At 41.1% G+C, this 26,243-nt stretch overlaps 1 protein-coding gene across 1 annotated transcript in view; it reads left to right on the top strand.

Annotated features, from left to right (window-relative positions):
- Window positions 1–13,996: 13,996 nt before the first annotated feature.
- Window positions 13,997–26,243, top strand: part of esr2a (estrogen receptor 2a) — a 35,526-nt gene continuing 23,279 nt past the window's right edge. The window contains 1 exon segment of the mRNA XM_046291790.1: window positions 13,997–14,183. The gene's annotated coding sequence lies outside the window, so the exon portion shown is untranslated.

The raw sequence follows: 26,243 nt of genomic DNA, 5'->3' as shown, positions 1-26,243 counted from the left end.
AAAAATCATTCTTGATTCTTGGATCTGAATCAACTCAACACCAAAAGACTGCTCATGACCAATCCATAAACCGGATAAACATTGGAATTCATTTTGAAAGGTGGAAGAGTGAATCCAAAATGGTCATCATTCCCATGGACTTGTAGGTAGGTATTGGGTTGCGTTTTTAGCCTGCTAGTTACGTTAGCACCTATCCTGTTTCTGAAGAGCTACCCTCCTGTAGGTTTTCAATCCAACCCCACTTGTAACTAACCTGATTCAGTTTATCAACCAGCTAATTATTTGAATCGGGTTCCCTAGATTAGGGTTGGAACAAAAACCTACAGGACAATAGCTCTCCAGGAACAGAGTTGGAGAGCCCTGCCTTAGTGTGGTCAATGTTCAAGCAAGCTAACACGGCTACTTTGCTAGCTAGCGAACATCATCTGTATTCAGACTGTTTTGTACTCAAATTAATCTAAGGATAGCATCATTTAGCTACACTGCATAAACCCTACAACATGCCCAATGCTTTTATTTTAACTAGCTAGGTAAAGCTAGATATGCAGATTGTTGAAATGATAGTATGTTTGGTTTGTACAGTGCCTTGCGAAAGTATTCGGCCCCCTTGAACTTTGCGACCTTTGCCACATTTCAGGCTTCAAACATAAAGATATAAAACTGTATTTTTTTGTGAAGAATCAACAACAAGTGGGACACAATCATGAAGTGGAACGACATTTATTGGATATTTCAAACTTTTTTAACAAATCAAAAACTGAAAACTTGGGCGTACAAAATTATTCAGCCCCCTTATGTTAATACTTTGTAGCGCCACCTTTTGCTGCGATTACAGCTGTAAGTCGCTTGGGGTATGTCTCTATCAGTTTTGCACATCGAGAGACTGACATTTTTTCCCATTCCTCCTTGCAAAACAGCTCGAGCTCAGTGAGGTTGGATGGAGAGCATTTGTGAACAGCAGTTTTCAGTTCTTTCCACAGATTCTCGATTGGATTCAGGTCTGGACTTTGACTTGGCCATTCTAACACCTGGATATGTTTATTTTTGAACCATTCCATTGTAGATTTTGCTTTATGTTTTGGATCATTGTCTTGGTGGAAGACAAATCTCCGTCCCAGTCTCAGGTCTTTTGCAGACTCCATCAGGTTTTCTTCCAGAATGGTCCTGTATTTGGCTCCATCCATCTTCCCATTAACTTTAACCATCTTCCCTGTCCCTGCTGAAGAAAAGCAGGCACAAACCATGATGCTGCCACCACCATGTTTGACAGTGGGGATGGTGTGTTCAGGGTGATGAGCTGTGTTGCTTTTACGCCAAACATAACGTTTTGCATTGTTGACAAAAAGTTCAATTTTGGTTTCATCTGACCAGAGCACATTCTTCCACATGTTTGGTGTGTCTCCCAGGTGGCTTGTGGCAAACTTTAAAAACCACTTTTTATGGATATCTTTAAGAAATGGCTTTCTTCTTGCCACTCTTCCATAAAGGCCAGATTTGTGCAATATATGACTGATTGTTGTCCTATGGACAGAGTCTCCCACCTCAGCTGTAGATCTCTGCAGTTCATCCAGAGTGATCATGGGCCTCTTGGCTGCATCTCTGATCAGTCTTCTCCTTGTATGAGCTGAAGGTTTAGAGGGACGGCCAGGTCTTGGTAGATTTGCAGTGGTCTGATACTCCTTCCATTTCAATATTATCACTTGCACAGTGCTCCTTGGGATGTTTAAAGCTTGGGAAATCTTTTTGTATCCAAATCCGGCTTTAAACTTCTTCATAACAGTATCTCGGACCTGCCTGGTGTGTTCCTTGTTCTTCATGATGCTCTCTGCGCTTTTAACGGACCTCTGAGACTATCACAGTGCAGGTGCATTTATACGGAGACTTGATTACACACAGGTGGATTGTATTTATCATCATTAGTCATTTAGGTCAACATTGGATCATTCAGAGATCCTCACTGAACTTCTGGAGAGAGTTTGCTGCACTGAAAGTAAAGGGGCTGAATAATTTTGCACGCCCAATTTTTCAGTTTTTGATTTGTTTAAAAAGTTTGAAATATCCAATAAATGTCGTTCCACTTCATGATTGTGTCCCACTTGTTGTTGATCCTTCACAAAAAAATACAGTTTTATAGCTTTATGTTTGAAGCCTGAAATTTGGCAAAAGGTCGCAAAGTTCAAGGGGGCCGAATACTTTCGCACGCAAGGCACTGTAGCATTGATTCGTACTGTGAATTTGATTGACTGAATGAATATCCAATGTGGTCAGTCAAATAAACAATGGCTCATCTGCATGACATTGGTAGACTAAGTAATAGGAGGGTACATTAGCCGGACACATGCTGAACTAGTTACAGCACAACACCACATCATATGTATGTAAAGGACACTTGCTGTGACACTGACTTACTTGGTAGTAATGTCTTTCCACCCCCCATTTAACTGTAGTCAACAGAGCATTTATGGTGATTCACAATCCTGCATAACATTGAAAAAGATATGGTTGAATTCATAAACATTGCATACGGTCTCACGATAATCTACTCATATTCCATCAAAATTATGTTATGAAATCAAAATCCACATTTATTTTGCATATGCACCGGATACAGTGAGGTGTATATGGGAATATGACATTGCATTGTACTGTAGGCTATTGAAGTAACAGTGTGTCAGTCAAACTAATGCCAAGGATTGCTTTGACCTGTTGGATGGAGGAAACAAAGTCAGTCGTAGATGAAAAGCACCCTAACCCATCCTAATCATCTACACCACATGTGTTCTATCAGCATTGTATCAATGTGACATTCTACCTGCTACAACAGAAACCAACCAAATCAACTTAATTTCGCATTATTTCAATTCACAAGATGGAATGAAGGGGGAAATGGCCCTAGCCCTCACCCTCCGATCCAACATATTCCAGACGTGCTCAATGGGATTGAGATCTGGGCTCTTCGCTGATCATGGCAAAACACTGACATTCCTGTCTTGCAGGAAATCACACACAGAATGAGCAGTATGGCTGGTGGCATTGTCATGCTGGAGGGTCATGTCAGGATGAGCCTGCAGGAAGGGTACCACATGAGGGAGGAGGATGTCTGTAATGCGTTGAGATTGACTGCAATGACAACAAGCTCAGTCCGATGATGCTGTGACACACCGCCCCAGACCATGACGGACCCTTCACCTCCAAATCGATCCCGCCCCACAGTACATGCCTCAGTGTAACGCTAATTCCTTTGACAATAAACGCGAACCCGACCATCACCCCTGGTGAGACAAAACCACGACTCGTCAGTGAAGAGTACTTTTTGCCAGTCCTGTCAGGTCCAGCAACGGTGTGTTTGTGTCCATAGGCGACGTTGTTGCCGGTGATGTCTGGTGAGGACCTGCCTTACAACAGGTCTTACAACAGGCTTACAACAGGCCCTCAGTCCAGCCTCTCTCAGCCTATTGCGGACAGTCTGAGCACTGATGGAAAGAGTGTGCATTCCTGCTGTAACTCGGGCAGTTGTTGTTACCATCCCGTACCTGTCCCGCAGGTGTGATGTTCGGATGTATCGATCCTGTGAAGGTGTTGTTACACATGGTCTGCCACTGCGAGGACAATCAGCTGTCCGTCCTGTCTCCCTGTAGCGGTGACTTAGGCATCTCACAGTACAGGCATTGCAATTTATTGCCGTCCGCTTGCCTCCTTGCAGCATGCCAAAGGCACATTCACGCAGATGAGCAGGGACCCTGGCCATCTTTCTTTTGGTGTTTTTCAGAGTCAGGAGAAAGGCCTCTTTAGTGTCCTAAGTTTTCACAACTGTGACATTAATTCAAATCAAATGTATTTATATAGCCCTTCGTACATCAGCTGATATCTCAATGTTCTGTACAGAAACCCAGCCTAAAACCCCAAACGGCAAGCAATGCAGGTGTAGAAGTACGGTGGCTAGGAAAAACTCCCTAGAAAGGCCAAAACCTAGGAAGAAACCTAGCGAGGAACCAGGCTATGAGGGGTGGCCTGTCCACTTCTGGCTGTGCCGGGTGGAGATTATAACAGAACATGGCCAAGTTGTTCAAATGTTCATAAATGACCAGCATGGTCAAATAATAATAATCACAGTAGTTGTCGAGGGTGCAGCAAGTCAGCACCTCAGGAGTAAATGTCAGTTGGCTTTTCATAGCCGATCATTAAGAGTATCTCTACCGCTCATGCAGTCTCCAGAGAGTTTAAAACAGCAGGTCTGGGACAGGTAGTACGTCCGGTGAATGTATGCCATGTATGTATGTATGCCATTTAGCAGACGCTTTTATCCAAAGCGACTTACAGTCATGTGTGCATACATTCTACGTATGGGTGGTCCCAGGGATCGAACCCACTACCCTGGCGTTACAAGCGCCATGCTCTACCAACTGAGCTACAGAAGGACAGGTCAGGATTCCATAGCCGCAGGCAGAACAGTTGAAACTGGAGCAGTAGCATGGCCAGGTGGACTGGGGACAGCAAGGAGTCTTCATGCCAGGTAGTACTGAGGCATTGTCCTAGGGCTCAGGTCCTCTGAGAGAGAGAGAAAGAAAGAGAGAATTAGAGAGAGCATACTTAAATTCACACAGGACACCGGATAAGACAGGAGAAGTACTCCAGATATAACAAACTGACCCTAGCCCCCGACACATAAACTACTGCAGCATAAATACTGGAGGCTGAGACAGGAGGGGTCAGGAGACACTGTGTCCCCATACAATGATACCCCCGGACAGGGCCAAACAGGAAGGATATAACCCCACCCACTTTGCCAAAGCACAGCCCCCACACCACTAGAGGGATATCTTCAACCACCAACTTACCATCCTGAGACAAGGCCGAGTATAGAAAAAAAAAATCTCAAAGATCTCCGCCACGACACAACCCAAGGGGGGCGCCAACCCAGACAGGAAGATCACAACAGTGACTCAAGCCACTCAAGTGACGCACCCCTTGAGCACCAGTAAGCCAGTGACTCAGCCCCTGTAATAGGGTTAGAGGCAGAGAATCCCAGTGGAGAGAGGGGAACCGGCCAGGCAGAGACAGCAAGGGCGGTTTGTTGCTCCAGAGCCTTTCCGTTCACCTTCACACTCCTGGGCCAGACTACACTCAATCATATGACCCACTGAAGAGATGAGTCTTCAGTAAAGACTTAAAGGTTGAGACCGAGGCTGCGTCTCTCAAATGGGTAGGCAGACGACTCAATAAAAATGGAGCTCTATAGGAGAAAGCCCTGCCTCCAGCTGTTTGCTTAGAAATTCTAGGGACAATTAGGAGGCCTGCGTCTTGTGACTGTAGCGTACGTGTAGGTATGTACGGCAGGACCAAATCAGAAAGATAGGTAGGAGCAAGCCCATGTAATGCTTTGTAGGTTAGCAGTACAACCTTGAAATCAGCCCTTGCCTAAACAGGAAGCCAGTGTAGGGAGGCTAGCACTGGAGCAATATGATCAAGTCAGGATTCTAGCAGCCGTATTTAGCACCAACTGAAGTTTATTTAGTGCTATATCCGAGTAGCCGGAAAGTAGAGCTTTGCAGTAGTCTAACCTAGAAGTAACAAAAGCATGAATGACTTTTTCTGCATCATTTTTGGACAGAAAGCTTCTGTTTTTTGCAATGTTACGTAGATGGAAAAAAGCTGTCCTTGAAACAGTCTGGATATGTTCGTCAAAAGAGAGATCAGGGTCCAGAATAACGCCGAGGTCCTTCACAGTTTTATTTGAGACGACTGTACAACCATCAAGATCAATTTTCAGATTCAACAGAAGATCTTTTTGTTTCTTGGGACCTAGAACAAGCATCTCTGTTTTATCCGAGTTTAAAAGTAGAAAGTTTGCAGCCATCCACTTCCTTATGTCTGAAACACATAATTGCCTACCATCTGTAAGCTGTTCGTGTCTTAATGACCGTTCCTGTCATGTTTTGTCATTTATTATCATGTCTTGTCTCTGTGCTTCCCTTCTATTCGTTTCCCTCTGCTGGTCTTATTAGGTTCTTTCCCTCTTGCTATCCCTCTCTCTCCCCCTCCCTTTTTCCCTCTCTCGCTCTCTCTCTCTATCGTTCCGTTCCTGCTCCCAGCTGTTCCTCATTCTCCTAACTACCTCATTTACTCTTTTCACACCTGTCCCCTATTTTGCCCTCTGATTAGAGTCCCTATTTCTCCCTCTGTTTTCCGCTTCTGTCCTTGTCGGATCCTTGCTTGATGTTCGCTGTTCTGTGTCCTTGTTCCGCCCTGTCGTGTTTTACCTTCTTCAGATGCTGCGAGTGAGCAGGTGTCATTGTCAGCTACGGCCGGTGCCTTCCCGAAGCGACCTGCAGTCTGTGGTTGCGTCTCCAGTCATTCCTCTCTACTGACGAGTGGATTTCAGTTTTCCTGTTTTGCTTTTACCTAGATTTCCAATCGCTTTTTGTTTTAAACTGGAATAAAAGACTCTGTTTCCGTTAAGTCGCTTTTGGGTCCTCATTCACCAGCATAACAGTTCCACAGGTGCATGTTCATTCATTGTTTATGGTTAATTGAACAAGCATGGGAAACAGTGTTTAAACCCTTTGCAATGAAGATCTATGAAGTTATTTGTATTTTTACGAATTATCTTTGAAAGACAGGGTCCTGAAAAAGGGACGTTTCTTTTTTTTACTGAGTTTAGATGATGTCTTTGTGCTCTGGGAAGGAAGTCAGAATGAACTAATTGAATTCCAAACTCTACTAAATGAGAGCTCTGAATACCTCAAAATCACCATGCAGACTGATGAGAGAAAAATAACTACCTGGACTTACTGGTCATCAAAAGAAAATGATGCATTACACAGAGACTTATGCACAAAGCCAACAGACCACAATACCTTGCTATGTGTGGATAGTATGCATCCCCTTCCACTCATGAATGGTCTAACATATAGCCAGGTATGCAGGGTTAAACAAAATAAAGATTTTGACAGCAATGCTAAGAAAAATTACAGATATATTAAAAATGAGAGACTACAAGGACAACTCTTGATGCTGCAATTATGAAAATATGTCAAAAACCAAGAGAGGAATTACTAAAAACTCAACCAAAGAAGAAAAACAACGCAACTGTCTTTTGCACTCAGTCCACCAAGTGTTTGGAGAAAATGAAAGTAATCCTGAAAAAGAACTGGCATATTCTGCAATCAGACAAAAAAATCACACACCTCTTCAAGGAACCCCCACTGGTAGTCTATAAGCGTGGTCGCAATATTGGAGGATAGCTTGGTGAGATCTGACATGCCCCCTGGGTCTCTCAGACACTTTTGACACCCATTCCAAATGGGAACTACAAATGTGGATCAAGCGCACAGTGCAATAGCACTTTAAAAACATCCTTTTTCAGACACCAACATACTGGTCGAAAAATCCCTGTTCGGGGTATCATCTCATGCAAGACCAAGGAAGTAATCTATCTCATCACCTGTTCATGTGGAAAAGCCTACGTAGGACAAATTAAAAGACAACTAAAACAATGCTTAGCTGAACACTGCAACTAAATCAGGTGTAAGAACATTGACTATCCAGTAGCAGCTCACTTTGTTGAAGCTAACCATCCAATGTCCTCCCTCAAATACACAGGCATTGAGCATGTTACTCTACTAAGGAGAGGAGGTAACATCTAGATCCAACTACTACAACGTGAGGCTTACTAGATATCCTATTGGAAAACATTGAATATTGACTTTGATCTCAGGCCCTTATGAACAATTCTCTCTTTTATGAACAAGTCTTATAAATTGATATATTCTTTCTACATAGCGTACACCTAATATATTCCCCCTGTTGATGATGCTTATTTTGCATTAAAGTTTAACCAAAATATTACATGTAACAAATATAAATGAAATAGGAAACAATTAAATATGTGAAATTGAATTAAACAATAATGTATGTTGATGCTAATAGTATGTACAATATTAAATTATGTTTGCATATGATAACAATAACCTAATATTTAATATTCCATAAACTATTGTTTTTTAACAGTTTCACAAAAGTAATTTTAATTAACTTAATCAGTATGACACACCCCTCAGTATTGTCATTGGTTGCACTAATTGCACTGTTTGTCAACATAACCTGGTTCAAGTATTCATGACATTGCCGAAACGTAATTTACCCAATAAATTACTGGGAGTTTATATATGGAATATGCGACTCTCTTTATTTTTTATAGTTTAAAATATATTTGTTGTAGTTATTCAGGAGTAACATTTAAACAGAATAATATATATATATATATATTTATTTTTTTACACCTTCATTTAACCAGGTAGGCCAGTTGAGAATAACTTCTCATTTACAACTGCAACCTGGCCAGGATAAAGCAAAGCAGTGTGACAAAAACAACAACACAGAGTTACACATGGGATAAACAAACAGTCAATAACACAATATAAAATCTTTATTAAAGTGTGTGCAATTGAAGAAAGGAGGTAAGGCAATAAATTGTCCATAGTGGCAAAGTAATTACATTTGAGCAATTAACACTGGAGTGATAGATGTGCAGATGAGGATGTGCAAGTTGAAATACTGGTGTGCAAAAAAGCAAAATATGGGGGGAAAAAAATATGAGGATGAGGTAGATAGTTGGTTGGATGGGCTATTTACAGGTGGACTGTGTACAGCTGCAGCGATCGGTAAGCTGCTCTGACAGCCTATGCTTGAAGTTAGGGAGATATAAGTCTCCAACTTCAGTGATTTTTGCAATTCATTCCAGTCATTTGCAGCAGAGAACTGAAAGGAAAGGCAGCCAAAGCAGGTGTTGGCTTTGGGGATGACCAGTGAAACATACCTCCTGGAGCGCGTGCTACGGAGCAAAGACTTTGGGCCAGTGGATTTGGCGACGAATATGTAGCGAGGACCAGCCAACGAGAGCATACAGGTCGCAATGGTGAGTAGTATATGGGGCTTTGGTGACAAAACGGATGGCACGGTGATAGGCTGCTTCCAATTTGCTGAGTAGAGTGTTGGAGGCTATTTTGTAAATGACATCACCGAAGTCGAGGATCGGCAGGATAGTCAGGTTTACGAGGTTATGTTTGGCAGCGTGAGTGAAGGAGGCTTTGTTGCGAAGTAGGAAGCTGATTCTAGATTTAATTTTGGATTGGAGATGCTTAATATGAGTCTGGAAGGAGAGTTTACAGTCTAGCCCCAACAACATTAGACAACTATACAGAAAAAAAGTCAATGAAATCAATAATGAGAGAACAGTCCAATGAACTGATAATTAAAATAGCAATGCAGATGGCACTCTTTTGCTAAGTGCAGAGATGTATTATAGGTATTGAATGTGTAGGGGACTTCTGATAATGCCTCAAGACTTTGATGTTGCGGAAAGATCAGTGTACTCAAAACTCAGAAGTTGTAAGTTCAAATACAAGGTGGGGTCATATTGAAAAGTGCAAAAGTACATAAAAAAAGATTTTGACACTATTTTAACTGAACAGCCTACCACTTACCTCAAAAAAATCCCATACCATGTCATTACTTTACTTATAATGGTTTAGGACAACTGGGACCATCACTTGACATCCTGACGACTGGTAAAACAAGTCTTCAGAACATCTTAAAAATGTCCTTACATGGCCCTCAATGACGTCCTGCTAATGATGTCCTGCAATGAGTCCCAGTGGTTCTGAAAGTGGTGGTCAGGAGGGTGAAACTGCTTGCTACGGTTAGGGTTAGTGTTATGGTTAGTAGATAGTCTGTACTAGAACATCTACAAATGGACTATTCAAATAAAGTGTTATCGAAAAATAAGGTAGCATTAATAATAACTCCACTTAATAAAGAATTTATAAGGAATAAATCAATTGTTAATTTATAATTGTTTTAATCAGTACTCCCACATTTATTAATGTAAGTAAGCTAGTTCACACATTTATAAACAACTTTTAAAGTATGTAATAATGAAGATGTTTAATATAGGTCCTTATAAACCATTTACTAATCATTAGTAAAGTATTTTTGCATGGCCTCATCTAAAGTGAAGGCTATTTATACTTTGTAAATATTTTATACAGTAAATGTTTTGAGTGACCAGTGTAATTTCTCACAGAAAGATGGACATACCATTCGTTGACATTTCAGCAGTACGTGATGTTTTTTAAGGTCTCAAAATGGTAAATGAATGACAACAAAACAGAGGATGTTTAAAGCAATAATATCAAACACTGCACACAGTCGAATATACAGGATACAAACACAAACATTCTATTCCAGCTAAACAATAAATATAGTGTTTGGCAAAAAAACAAATGTTCATACACATCTAAAATCTATTAATATCTGAGAACAGTAATATTTGACAAACATATACAGGTACCCATAAGCAATCATATTTTATGAAAAAACACGTGAAAAATGGTGGGATATTTTGGAAATAAATAATTAATTTTTTCCTTACGTCTTAAGCAGTCTATGCTCTAAGGAGTGACTGCAATCCACAGTTGTCACACCATGATCTGTTTCACCTCTTTGTGCTTGTCTCCACCCAGCTCCAGGTGTCGCCCATCTTCCCCATTATCCCCAGTGTATTTATAATTGTGCTCTCTGTTTGTCGGTTGCCAATTTGTCTTGTCTTGTCAACGTGTTTTTCTGTGCTCCTGTTTTTCCTAGTCTCTGCTTTCTAGCCCTCCCGGTTCTGACCGGTTCTGCCTGCCCTGACACTGAGCACGCCTTCCTGACCATTCAGCCTGCCCTGACCTCTAGCCTGCCTGCCCCCTGTACCTCTTGGACTCTGACCTGGTTAATGGACTTCTGCCTGTTCTCGACCTGCCTATTTCCTGCCCCTTGTATTCTAATGAATATCAGAGACTCTAACTATCTGCCTCCTGTGTCTGCATCTGGGTCTCACCCTGTGTTGTTAAACAGTTTGGTTTCGGTAGATAAGTCACTGCCAATAAACGCTAATGTTAGCATTTTCGGTAGAAATACATTACTTAACTCAGCATAGTATGTCTAAAGTTGTGTAACACTTTTACAACAGTCTGGCACTTTTGTAATAAAATTGTCAATATATTTTCTTAAACATCTTCTGTATTGTGTGCTTATTGTTTAACCATTCATACAGTATGTTCTAGGGCAGTGGTTCTCAAACTTATTCGGTTACTGTACCAGCAACTGAATTTTGCTCTGCCTGGAGTACCGCCTCATGTGCATTTTACCAGTCAGCCTATGATCTCATGAGTCTTCTAAAGTACCCCCTGGTTGGGACCACTGTTCAAGGGGACATTAAGACCTTAACCCCTGTTGGTATAAGTCCTTAAATAGCAATATCTACTAAACTAACATATGGAATTATTTTAAGATGATCATAAAAAGTGTAATTTAGCCATTTGATTAAAAAAATTACGACCCCTGTAGGTATAAAAAAAACATAAACAAATGATTTGCTGAAACATTGAATTTGGAGCTTGTGTTTTAATAAACACGTCAAGATAGCTAGCTAATAGGAAGTTAGCTAGCTGATTATATTTAATTCACTTATCTGTAGAGTAAAGTTATCTAGCTAGCTAGCAGTTTATACACAGTGGTCTACTGTAGGTAGTTAGCTAGCTAGATAATACAATGTTTTTATTTATTTCTCAATTTTTCACCCATTTTACCTATGAAATCTTTTTGGTAGTTACAGTCTTGTCCCATCGCTGCAACTCCGGTATGGACTCGGGAGAGGCGAAGGTTGAGAGCCATGTGACCCTGACAAGCTGCACTGCTTATTAACACACTGCTTGGTTAACCCGGAAGCCAGCCACACCAATGAGTTGGAGGAAACACCGTCAAACTGGCGACACCACAGGAGTCACTAGAGCGCGATGGGACAAGGACATCCCTGCAGGTCAAACCCTCCCCTAACCCAGACGATGCGGGGCCAATTGTGCAGCACCTCATGGGTCTCCCAGTCACGGCTGGCTGCGACACAAACCAGGATCGAATCTGGATCTGTAGTGATGCCTCTAGCACTGCAATGCAGTGTCTTAGACCGCTGCGACCACTCGGGAGGCTATACAATGTTTTTTGTGTGTTTTTTGTTTTTTTACTTATGTTCTTAGATGCATGAAAAGGTTTTCCCAATGCCTTTCCCACTGTTTTTTTGGGATCCACAGAGAAATGAAATAATCTGCTCTAAGAATGTATATTGCCCAATTGTGAATAAAAGAGTCCAAGGATAAGGGATAAAATGAAGAACTGAGTCTTGGCTAGAGCAGGGGTGATAACTGACCAATGCAGGGGTGAGGGATGAGGAGTAGGGATGATGCTTGACTAGTGCTAATACATGTCTAAGGGAGGGGTGGGGGGTTGAGGAGGAGGGGTGACGTTTGAGGGAAGATGGAGGAAGCAGGAGCAGGCGTGGATCTTAGAAATAACAGTGGTGAAAGCGAGGAAGATTGGACTACGGTCCAAAGAAATGGAGCATAGTAGTATTGGGAAACATAACACCTAGTTCTGTGAATGTCCCCTCTTATCTTGTAGGAGTTCAGTTTTTTGAGGAGGAGTGGTTTGAGTTGCCAAATCTGAAGAATCCATTTGAAATATCCAGACTGTTGGAAAGAGTGATGGGTAAAGTAAATGCAGTGAGGATTATGAGAAATTTACTTTTTACAATTTTGTGTACTTCTGAGGAACAGAAAGAGCGGGTGTTGCTTTGCACCTGATTCGAGAAGGTTGCCATGTCGTGCGTGGCTCTCTGGAGCAGGGCACCCCTCAATGGGGTGATATCTGGCATTTTGTGGGAAGTCAATGTGATGAAAATGGAGTGAATGATGCACGTCTAGTCTATCCCTACCCAGATGAAGTTGGGGTATATGAATTACTGTGTAAGACCGTTTGTCCCAAGATTGCAGCAGTGTGATCGCTGAAGTGCATTTGGACACATGGAAAGTGTCTGTAGAAGAATGACTTAAATGTAAATGTAAATGTAAGAAAGAAGCCAAGGTGTGAAAGTTGTGGAGAAGATTACAATTGTGGTGGGAACCATGTTGCTTCATCTTTAATATGCCCTATGAGGGGTGAAGGAAAATGAGTTGGCTAAAGTCCGGGCCAAACAGAACATCTCATATGCGGCAGCTGTCAAGAGGGTTGAGGGAGCGAATGGTCCTGAGAGCCTATGGTGGAGAATAGGCATTCACGTCATGAGGCACATGTTGCCTCTCTTCAGACGGACCCAGATATTCTACAGGTTAAGAAGGTGGACTTTTACTCTTTAGCTATGTTGATCTGGAAGTGGAAAAAGTCTGGAAAGATGGACATCGTTGTGGATGCGGCAGAGCTACATGAAAGGCTGTCACGAGCCACACTACCATCTCAGGCCCCAGAGCCTGAGTGGGGAGATATGGAACTTTGAAGTACAGAAGAAGTGGGAGTATGTTTTGCTTTGCTTAAGTGTTCTTTGTCGTTGGCTATTTTAGTTGTGAGGTGTAAGTTAGTTATCCCAATCAAGTATGGTTTTCTTTTCACTTTGAATCCAGTAGTGGGATGTAGTCCACCATAAAACTCGACTGCAGAAGAACAAAAGGAGGGGTTACACGTTTTATTTAATTTAATGTTTATTTAACTAGGCAAGTCGGTTAAGTACAAATTCGTACTTACAATGACAGCCTACCAAAAGGCAAAAAGCCTCCTGCAGGGACAGGGGCTGGGATAGAAAATACATTAAATAAAAATATAGGACAAAACACATCACAACAAGTGAGACAACACTACATAAAGAGAGACCTACTGTAAGACAACATAGAATGGCGGCAATACATGACAACACAGCATGGTAGTAACACAACAAGACAACATGGTAGCAACACAACATGGCATAACCAACAGCACAAATGGCAAGAAGATAGAGACAACAATACATCACACTTGACTAGTGCAGGGTTGATATTTGGCTAGGGGAGGGGTGCGCGTTGAGGAGGAGGAGGAGGAATGACGGAGTTCCTAATATGTATTCCGTACGAGCTATATCAGTTATATCTGAGTATTTTCGGACACACTCTGTTCAATCTCCTCTGCTTTCATGTTGTGCGCGCTTGACGAAAAGGTCGACACAGTTGGTTGCTGAACGAAGGACAGAAACTGCATGTCAATGTTCCTGATGAATTTGGTTTTTCTAACTGACCATTGGAACTTTTCTGACAGTCTGTGCGGTAAAATCTGCACGAGAGGTAGGTGACAACACGAAAATGAGGTTGGTTTAACTTGTAAAATTGTAAGATGCTACACTGCTATTTGAGGTCTAACGTTATCTACTGAATCCTTAATAACGGGTTCAAATTATAGATGGACTTGTTACTTTTGAGCGTCATATTTATTTTATTTCAATATACCACAATGCTATCTTGTTGCTGTGTACATAATTAATGTATTAATGCAATGGGTATTCATTTTTCTGTCCATCTTCTGAAATTGTATGTGCATATGTGTTATTCTATTTAGTCAATTTAAAGCCACCGGCAAACGTGTGGTTAACTAGCATTTTCCACAGCACTTTTCACTCAAGTGGGGCAGCACCCCACCACCTTTTGATTTGGTTTAATACAAATATTGTTGCAAAAGCGTTAAGAGCTACAAAGTAATATTTTCTACAATAATTTACACAATGTGTCACCTTGTGCACAATGAATCTATGCTTCACATCTGAGTGTTGCAGGTTCTGTGCGTGTCGCGCAATCAGATTCGCGGAAATCAGAGGTTGCGCGGCTAGGCACTACGCACTAAAGAATGCAAAACTCGCTCTTCACTTTCCAACAGTATTTATTTAGCAAACATGATAACACCTCACTTCCTACAGACACAAGCAAAAACAATTAACAGAAATGTTGCAGCAGCTACATCAAAACATTACCAATCTGACATGGTGTATGTATAAAAAAACTGAAACATGTCAGGTCTCAGCAACTGGTTTACTAATAACAATCGCAGCTGAATAGAGACTACTCTGCCAAGGTAAACGAACCAGTAACATTATGCGTTTATAGCCTATTTATTTTTGTCTGGAGAAAATGTAATGTGCTCAAATTTGGTTTATATTCGAACTTCGGCTGGCTTAAGCCACCTAGACATTTTCAATCCAAAATTATTAACTGGAAAATCAATCAACATAATAGTAATGACATGGATAAACTGTGTGAGTAACTTTTTAATTACAGATGCATCTAGCACAATAGTAATGACATGGATAGACTGCGTGTGTAACTTTTAATTACAGATGCATCTGCGGACTAAATTCCACTTCATGATGAAGGAAGTTTATGATGAACTTCAACAACAGCATTGGAGTCGAGACCAGGTTTTGTGGAATCTAGCTCTGACTACATTGATTCGCCCAAGGTCGATATATATATATATATATATATTTGAAGTATTATGAAATGCCCATCTTTTACCTATGTTTGTCCTTTGTATTTGCGTGCCTTTCTTTATTTGCTGAAATTCATACTTTTTCTATTAAACGTTAATAAAAGGACAACCGTTGACTGTTTTCTCATTGCTGTTGCTCAAAAATGGCAACTCAAAAGTATGGATTTCAGCAAAAAAAAGGCACGCAACTGCAGAGGACAAACATAGGTACATGGTGGGTGTTTCAAAATGTATTTTTTTTGAAGTATTGACCCATTATTTCAACTATTGACCGAATCAATGTAGTCGAAGCTAGATTCAACAAAGCCTTGTCTCGGATCCACGGCGTTGGTGAAGTTCATCAGAAACTTCCTTCACCACGGAGAGGAGTTTATTCTTCTACAGATGCAACCCTAAATATAAAGCAAGCTCAGCCATGTTAGTTATATTGTCCAATTGCAGTTGTTGTCTCTGTCTGTTAGTCTAGTTTTAAACTAGAATTCATATGAACAAGTACAATGTTACTGCAGTTTGACAGGGTTTTCATCATTCCACTCTTTAAAAAAAAACATGTTCCAGTTGGAACCAAATAAGGTTCTTCAGAGCAATACCATGAGGTTTTCTGAGGAACCTTAAATGGGATGGGTCTTTGACGAATCATACAAAAATCAAGAGTTTCAATTAATCATCATGAAAGATTCTACGAAAAACCTTTTATTGTTATTTGCGGGACTCTGGATAAGAGCGTCTGCTAAATGACTTAAATGTAAATGTGTAAATGTCCTTAAAAATTTGGTAGGTCTCGTTTTCTGGGTGTTATTTTAACACTGTAGGGCAGGGGTGTCAAACTCATTCCATGGAGGGCCTAGTGTCTGCAGTTTTTTTTCCTTTCAATTAAGACCGAGACAATGAGGTGAGGGGAGTTCTTTAATTAGTGACCTTAATTCATCAATTGAGTACAAGGGAGGAACGAAAACCAGCAGGCACTTGGACTTGGTGGAATGAGTTTGACACGTGCTGTTGAACCTTATTTGCACATTTCCCAGAGTGCCTTTCGAGTGAATTTTAGAGCTACCAGTACAACCCATGACTGTGTTTGCTAGTGAAAGACATGGTTGTTGCATTCATGAATTTTCAGTTCTGTGACCTTCACCTAGCGAGATCCTAAGTGAATGTGTATCATTAAAAGTCACATTATGCTGGCTGGCTAAGTGGTGTGTACATAAATATTAGTATCCAGCCAGAGTGGGGATATCCAACATTTTGAATTTTTGTTAATGAAGCCCTACTTCTACTTCCTCAAATTCTGATGAACTTGTGGATACCATTTTTATGTGTCTGTGTGCAGTATGAAGAAAGCAATTGCACTAACGCTAGTTAGTAACTAACTAACATTAGCGTAATGACTGAAAGTCTATGGTAACAGCTAACATGCTAGATAGATTTCCAGTCATTGCGCTAATGCTAGTTAGCATTGGCTCTCAAAACTTCCTCTAACTTCCTTCGTACTGGATGCAGACATAACATTTTTATCCATGAGTTCATCTGACCCTGAGGAAGTAGATAGAGGCTTTATTGCCAAAATCCCGTAGTGTACCTTTAATTAATTAATCAATCAACGTACATGCAAAAACAGATATCGATTTGTTTTTTCTATAAATCATCCTGCAAAAGAGTATGCTGGGAAATATGACTGATGGATATGGTTTTGGTTCAACTCTGGTTATTAACACAAGTTTTTTTGTGTTAATTTAACTCCCGAATCAACAATAGAAATGTTACACAAAAAATTAACAAGGGACAATTAAACAGGCTTCCATATATTTCAAGAACCTTTTTAGAATTCTGAAGAACTGCATATGCCACGTCAAGAACCCCTCCACTTAACTCAGTTTCTTTATCAGGCAAGAGTTCTCCAAGGAACCTGAAAGATGTCCTCCAGGGAATATATTTTATTTTGTACTTTTCCTGTTGAGAAGCAATATACAAGTACACACACGAAAGGCCCCCACAACTGCAAACTTCAAGGAGTAGCGCATTCAAGGAGTTGGTCTGATGGTGACTTTGATGACATCGGCCTCCCCCTTGCTTTAGGAACAATAGAGAACAAAAGAGCCCAACCCCACTTGTGCCACGTCATGAGGATACCTGGACCACCTATTGAGATTACTTTTTTGTTAAAAAAAAAGTAAATCGGGTGTTAAATGAGGTGGAAGGAGACTGAAGTCGGATTTTAAGAGCTGAGGAAGAACCGTTTAAGAAGCTTAATTTTTCAGTTTAGGGTCAGAAGTTTTTCCAGGATTTTTTTCAAACCATATGATCTGATTAGAAAGATGCAAGTCCCATTATAGCCCATTTCAAATCCCAATAAAATTGTATTTAGTCACATGCTCTGAATACAACAGGTATACAGCCCCTAACCAACAATGCAGTTAAAAAAATATGGATAAGAATAAGAAATAAAAGTAACAAGTAATTAAAGAGCAGCAGTAAAATAACAATAGCAAGACTATATACAGTGGGGTACCGGTACAGAGTCAATGTGCAGGGCACCGGTTAGTTTAGATAATATATACATGTAGGTAGAGTTATTAAAGTGACTATACATAGGTGATAACAACAGAGAGTAGCAGCGGTGTAAAAGGGGGGGGGACAATGCAAATAGTCTGGGTAGCCATTTGATTAGGTGTTCAGGAGTCTTATGGCTTGGGGGTAGAAGCCGTTTAGAAGTCTTTTGGAACTATACTTGGTGCTCTGGTACCGCTTGCCTGTCCTTTGCAGAGAGAACAGTCATTTTACAACTGATTAATCCCTTTGTCATACAGTACAGACTCTGGAGTTTCATCCAGGCTGAATCACAACCGGCCGTGATTGGGAGTCCCATAGGGCGGCGCACAATTGGCCCAGCGTCATCCGGGTTTGACCGGTGTAGGCCGTCATTGTAAATAAGAATTTGTTCTTAACTGACTTGCCTAGGTTACCTTATCATTCGCCCCACCATCTATATATTTTTTCAAAAAGCAATTGGTTCCAAAGAAATGGAAGCCTGAACAGGCCAATGTGTGCGTTTGTGACAAAGGTTTGCATATTTTTATTACATGATTGTGTAATATATATTTCAGTGAAAATATAAGATAAATGATAAGATGAATAGGCCCAATTATGGGGGGGATCTCCCTTTTAAACCATTCGCTACAGGAGTTGCTTTCAAGTTCTGTGACCGACCGGCTCGATTTGGTCTTTTTTACATTGGATAAAATAGTCTCAGAGCTAGAAAATTGTATATCATACACTACAGTTGAGGAACAATGGGAAAGTAATTCTGCTTTGAAAGTTAATAAACTTGTAACCCCACTTGAGAAAATGGCCCATGAATGTTTTGGTAAACCTACTAGAGAGCTCTTTGTCTACACCCATTCAGCATCATTCACATCCTCTTAAGCCTTAGTTAGTCCCACCCATCTCTTTGAGGAGTCATATGTTAATTTTTTTATTTAACTAGGCAAGTCAGTTAAGAACACATTCTTATTTACAATGACGGCCTACCCTGGCCAAACCCTAACCCGGACGATGCTGGGCCAATTGGATTCCCAGTCATGGCTGGATGTGACACTGGAATTGAACCAGGTTCTGTAATGACGCCTCTAGCACTGAGCTGCTGTGCCATAGACCGCTGTGCCACTCGGGAGTCCTGTGAAGCCATGTGCTAAACAGAGTGAATACGGTAGTGTAGTAAACAACCAAAGATTGACACTAAAGGCTGGTTTATACTACGTCTATCGACATGTCTGTAGACAGTTGTCGCAGTGACATCATTCTATTGTCATCCAACATCAAATCAGCAGCCTGGTGGTCCAAAATATCATAAGTGTTGTATTTTATCATCAAACCCATCTGTTTAAAATTCATTTAGTATATGTCAATCTAGCAAACCAGGTAACTAAAGTAAACTTTCTAAACAATGTTTTTTTTTTGTTTCTAGTTTGTTAGCTGGCTAGCCAGGTCAAATAATGACCATATCATAGCTGACAGCATCTTAACTTTTGTCAAGATCATTATTTACAAGTTAATGGCGAGCTATTTGCAGAAAATAGCTTACAGTTGCGAGTGTGACGAAATAAAAGCAGGGCAATTTTAGAACTTGGACACTGTCTCGTTGGCCTAACGTTATATCCTAATTTGACTTAGGTGCAGGTCAAGTTCTTCACATTAGTCTCTGCAGGTAGCTAACCAACTAGGTGCAATGTTAGCTTTATGACAATTTGAAATGTATAATAATTGAAAATGTAGCTAGCTAGACTCTTACCCATATACATGGATGACGGCGTCTCCCTCTCTGTCATCAATATTTAACAACCTTTTTGTTTCTCCCATTTATCTTTTGTCATGTTCTGTTCTTTCCTTCTCATCTTTGACATGTCATTGAGAATCAGCCAAGCCTATTTGGGGATCTTGGAACACAGTCAAAATTCATAGGATTTATTGGCCTTATGCCATGTAGTTCGTAAATTAGACAAATGCCTTTGCTCTAGGAAGCATGTTGGCCTATTGTAACGGTTCTCTTTAGGTGAAGTAGAGTCGGACCAAAATGCGGCGTGGCTATTGCAATCCATGTTTAATGAAACAAAGTAAACACGAATCAAATACAAAAACAATAAACGTACCACGAAAACCGAAACAGCCTAATCCTGGTGCAAAGTAACACAGAGACAGTAACAAGGACAATCACCCACAAAACCCAACACCAAACAGGCTACCTAAATATGGTTCCCAATCAGAGACAATGACGAACACCTGCCTCTGATTGAGAACCATATCAGGCCAAACATAGAACTAGACAAACTAGACATGTAACATAGAATGCCCGCTCAGCTCACACCCTGACCAACCAAAACATAGAAACATACAAAGCAAACTATGGTCAGGGTGTGACACCTATATGTGGGGGTGTCCTGTTTTTGTATAAAAAAAATACCCCCAAGGTCAAATCTCCAACCATTACTTTTCAGTCTTTTTGGGTCAGCGAATGCCTGGTACAGTACAACAAGGATGAGGTTTTGGTTGTAATTGAGAAACGCGCTGTACAAATCTTCAAACGGCAACGCCTGTGCATGACTGGTTTGAGCAGATTTTCTCTAGAAGCTGTGTGCTTTCAGCTAGTGGAGTGTGGATACTTAAACTGGGAGGTGAATATGGTTTGGGATTGGAGTTAGTGGGCTTAGGGATATTCAGGGCAGTAGTCCAAAGTACCTCTTAAGTCATTTTGCTGAGTGAAATTAAGTACTGTACACTTTTCGACTTCCTCTAAGTATCTCAGGGATAAGGGTCCTTGCACCCCTCCCCAGTAGTTTTACACACGTGAGGCAGATGAGAGCCTCAGAAGCATGGATTCAATGTAGAAAATGCTCAGGCAAGTAACAGTCTAGCTGGCTATTGGCTCACCTCTTTCATTTCTGGGTACGGTTAGATGAAAGTAATTTGGTGTATGGATGTGCAAGTTGATTCTTAAAGGGGAGATTGAACCCTGATCTCCGGTGTGAAGGCACATGTGCTTTTTGCCAGCTCTGCTATGACATTTGATGTTTTTATCTATATATCCTATCTATTCCCGGGGTCAATTTGGCTCGGAGTTGCTGGGTCTGTGCTAGCCTGCTGAGCTAAAGCCTAGGCATTTGCTGGGAAAGCCAACACAAACATTTGGGTTTCGTAGTTGTGCTGTAATGTGTAGGGGCACGAGGCTGGGGTTTCTTGTATCTCTGAATTGGCCAAGTAGTGGCATGATGGTATAATGGTGATGTTGGATTAGTGTGGGTGTTATAACATCAGGCATGTGGGATGAGGTGCCGTTTTTTTGGGTTGAGTAGCCAGTGTGCACAAGTCTGTCCATTAGGAATCTTCTGCCGAGTACTTTAGATTGGGCTAATGTGCAGCAAAGCTCTCCAAATAGGGAAAGTAAATGTGTTGGTTGGTCTTCTATAGATGGTGTTGGCCCTGTATCTTATCCATACTCAGTAGGTTTAGTAAGTGGGAGTTGCTCTCTCACGCTTCATTGCCAGCTGTTTTCAGGACTGAGTAGTGGGGAGGCTGCTTTCAAGGCAAGGTCACTGCTTCAAACGAAACACCAAAAGTCCCCCTTCATGTGCTTTCGCCCTGAAATAATAATTAAGGACGCAGAATGCTCTAGTAATTGTGCTTTATGTTTAAAAAATACTTAAAATTGGCAACAAAAAACACCAAGGCCATTAATATCCCAAACTTCAATCAACTTGGATTTATAACATTTAAAAAAATGAATATTTGTATGACTGTATGATTTTGCTATATGTTTGTCCTCTATTGCCTGTGTTTTGCAAGGGCCAAGTTCAAGTGTATGATTTTGATAATCTAGACCAGAGAAATCTAGATCAAAATTTACATTTAAAATGCAGAACTGGTGCCGAACTGTGCTCAAAATATATTGTTCACTGCAATCTGATAATTTCCAAAAAACAAGAATAAGTCTTGGACTACATTAGAGCTGGGCGATAGGGCCAAAAATCCATATGGCGAAAAATGTCCTGAATTGATGCGATAACGATAAATAGAATGATACTTTAAAAAAAATGTATCCTTTAAACTACTGCTACTAGTTTGATGGTTGTTGCCATCAATTGTCCCATTAACAAATCACACATATATCACCCAAATCACCCAACGTATTTCATTTCAAACTTCACATTTCTCTAGAATAGTCGACTTATCGTAATGAACACTATCAGAAAAATGCCTGCGACAAGTGATCATATGGTCGGTGTTGAAAATTTCCGATTTATCTTCCCAGTTCTAGACTACATGTGGATTTATTCAAGACCGATGTATTATTCTAGACAGAGTTCTCAGTGTTGAAATAGCACAGCTAGACAATACACTGGCTCGTCTGTACTCAAGCTGAGACGGACCAGACTAAATGAGAAATCGCTGTTGAACACCCTGAGACAGAGGGCAGCGAACATACACTGTTTGGCGGGAATTGGTGACTTGCGAGTCCGACTGCGCAGCAACAGTGGTAGCGGCAGCATGAATCGGTGTATAAACGAACCAACACGACCTCATTGCTCCTCCTTGTCGCTAATCTCTTGTTACATTTGTAGAGGACATGGATTTACCGTGGAAGGCTTCACACTGGGTAGAGTGGGATATATTTCTGACAAACCCCTGGACCTACAGTATAGCGCTACCGCCAACACTAAGATTTACCATTGCATTAGGTTAGTTAAAATAAAGCCCTAGGAGCGCTTGTTGTCAGTAAGTGATTTGTTTTACACCACAGATAATTAAAGTAGCTAGCTAACCAGCTAATAGAGTTATTTAAATTGGTTTACAGTTCTGCTCTACTGCTCCTGTCCTATTTTGCTAGCTGTCATAACTGCCTCACATGGAACCCAAACCGGCTGCGCACGTGCGCCATCGTGCATAAATGTATTTTGTCCCACCACATCAATCGCGATCACGACACGCAGGTTAAAATATCAAAACAAACTCTGAAGCAATTACATTAATTTGGGGACAGGTCGAAAAGCATTAAACCTTTATGGCAATTTAGCTAGCTAGCTTGCACTTGCTAGCTGATTTGTTCAATTTAGCTAGCTTGCTGTTGCTAGCTAATTTGTTCTGGGATATAAACATTGAGTTGTTATTTTACCTGAAATGGACAAGGTCCTCTACTCTGACAATTCATCCACACATAAAACGGGCAACCGAATCGTTTCTAGTCATCTCTCTTCCTCCTAGGCTTTTTCTTTTCTTGACTTTATATTGCAATTGGCAACTTTCATAAATTAGGTGCAACACCGACCTCGTTCGTCTTTCAGTCACCCACGTGTGTATAACCAATGAAGAGATTGCACGTGTGTACCTGCTTCTATAAACCAATGAGATGGGAGAGGCAGGACTTGCAGCGCGAACTGCATCAGAAATAGAACTGACTTCTATTTTAGCCCATGGCAATGCAGACGCTCGTTGGCGCGCACGAGCAGTGTGGGTGCAATAATTTAATAATATAGATTTCAAAATGTATTTTGCAAAATTAACGCACACGCGACGCGAGTGGTGTAGTCAGCCTGTCATGCGTCCAAAACGTGATGGAATGGTTTCAGCTATGTTTACATTTTGGGCATTGGGATGTGTGCATATTCCTAGCCTGTTGAAGTAGCAGTGAAAGTGTGCCATATAGCCTTTGCTAAGGGGAAACACTAAACAATGATTTACATTTAAGAATGATTAACCTCTCCTTGGAACTGTGTTCCCCAGCAACACATGGGTCATAAAAGGTGACAGACGCCTGCTACCTGAGCTCGTCTGAAACATGTGTGTGTCTGTGTGTACACACCAATGTGGGTATGTCTTCTGTCACAGTGCATACATTTCTGACACACTATTTACACAAAAGGCTGGTAGCAGCACAGGGTCAGCCTTACAGCATCACCCTTACAGCAGTTTAGGGGTTAAATGTCTTGCTCAAGGCCGCAATGGCACTAGGGGATGGCACCAGCCCTGGGTATAGTATATTTCAACTACATAATCTAGCTGTGCTTGCCTGGTTTGCCATTGTTAGGTGGTAGTAGTAATTCTTAACTGAGACCTGAACACTTACATTAGCTCCATAAACAAATGCCTAGCCTTTATCTCAGCAGGCTACTACAATTTTGCAGTGTGCATGAGACCGGGCTTGAACCCACCTAGTCAGTAAGATCAGTAATTATCTGGTTCACCCACCAGATTTTCCTACTAAAAAAGTGGGCCCCCTACCAGCCACGCTTAGTAGCTAGGGATGACCCTGCATGTGTCTGTCTGTTTTTTGTTTCTATATATGTCTACCCATTGGGGTTAAGGTACGTTTATTTTGGCTGGCTTCCCATAAAAACTGCACTCAGAGCACTGGACTGTCGTAATGTGAGTCCTGCACCAAGTCAGACGTCCTGCAGTGTCACAATCAATCAATACACGGAGAAGACCCAGTATTTATCAATTGCACAATTAACAGTTTGCAATCAGTAATGTAACTTTTGGATTACCCAAACTCAGTAAGAGGCATTAGAAGATGACAAAATAAATATTACCGATCTATTGCAGGATAAATCAATGTTGGAGATTAACATAGTTTGCCATAAATGGATGTTGCATTTGACTTTAAGGGATGGTTATGTAGGCTTTTTCTAACCCACCTCTTTCTACTACAGACAATAATACGATTATGCTATATCTTTACCTATCATAAACAATTCTTTATAGGCAGCTTATAGTTCTTATATTCAACCATTATTGGGTTAAAATACACATATAGCCTACATTTGTGATCAGCCATGCACAACAACTAACATCTGTAAATAGCTAAATTACAGTGGAGCAGTGTGATTCATAAAAATGCTGTATGTAGATATTAATAATAAGTGATCCGTATCGCCCGCCCGTAGGCTACACTGCTGTCATTCTTATCTCCAAGCGTTTAATCAAGTTGGATAATCTTTGGATGCCGACAGCAGTCGCACCATTGGAAGACAGATTGGACTGTAGCTTAAAAAAGGTCCATTCCTGCTTTTTTCCCGCAATCCATCAAGCACATTTGATGTGTCATCATAGTGGTCTCGTGACTTTCTCGGACTGAAAAACATAAACTTGCGCCTTTTTCCTATGCTGAATTGAATGTCATTGAGATCAGAAAGCTGTCAAATAATTTCTGAATTGAAAAGAAATCCGAGAAGTAATCATACATTTTCTCAAAAGTATCTGTAATCTGATCAACAATATTTTTGGTGGTAATGTAAGGTTTTTTGTTTGTTTTTGTAATTAGTCCCCAACCCGGTCTCTATGTTTTTGTGTATGCGTGTGCGCTCTGTTGGTTCCGTAAAGGCTGTGACGCCAAACTCATGTGACAAGGGCTACAAATGATCATGGATTATAAAGGGAAAACCAGCTGTGTGGCGAACAACGATGCCTCTCTCAGAGAGGAGCTAAATGTTTTTTTTAGGCTCCTGTCGAATTAACCCCGATCCTCCTACGAGGGCCCCCGCTGCTCAAGAGGACTGTGAGATCGGTGTGGCCAGCGTGGCTAAGACTTTCACCCGTGTGAATATTCTCCAGATGGTATCCGATATGTGCAGACCAGCTGGCTGGTGTGTTTCTTAGGACATATTTAACCAGTCTGTAATCCCCTCTTGCTTCAAGATGTCCACCATTGTCCCTCTACCCAAGCAACCAAAGGTAACCTGCATAAATGTATATTGCCCTGTAGCACTCTGTCATCATTAGGTGATTTGAGAGGCGGGTTAAGGACCATATCAGCTTAGTGTTGCATGGTATACCGAAACAGTACTTTTTCGATACTAGAACATGAGAAATGTCTCTGTAATATAATTTATTTTGTCAAGTATCTCACGTCGTCTACTGATTGAGAGAGGATCAAGTCTGTCTATTAGCACAGCTGATGTCCCCGTACAGCGCGAGAGCACCGTGCCTGCAAACTTTCTTTGCTAGCTTACAGCTGGAGCCAACATCTATTCTCTACCCGAGTACATTGTTTGTGATAACATTACGCAAAATATTGCTGATTTTCAAAAATTAGGAGTTCAGTTAGTCTCCCATGCCTCTCATCTCTCACATCTTTGCTCGAGCCTTGAACTAACTTTGTGTGAATGGTGTCATGGGTATTAAAGGGAAAGCACACATTTTTAGGGAAACAACCTCTCCCTCAACATCAGCAAAACCATCGCGGACTACAGGAAACAGGGGTGAACACGCCCCCATCTGCATCTACGAGGCTGCAGTGGAGAGGGTCAAAAGCTCCTCGGCGTGCACGTCACAGAGGGTCTGACATAGTCAAATCTCACCGACACTGTAGGCGCAACAGT

The sequence above is a fragment of the Oncorhynchus gorbuscha genome, linkage group LG12 (genome assembly GCF_021184085.1).
Source record: "Oncorhynchus gorbuscha isolate QuinsamMale2020 ecotype Even-year linkage group LG12, OgorEven_v1.0, whole genome shotgun sequence".
NCBI lineage: Eukaryota > Metazoa > Chordata > Actinopteri > Salmoniformes > Salmonidae > Oncorhynchus > Oncorhynchus gorbuscha.
The sequence above is the reverse complement of the archived record's forward strand: the minus strand, read 5'-3'. Positions and strand labels throughout refer to the sequence as shown.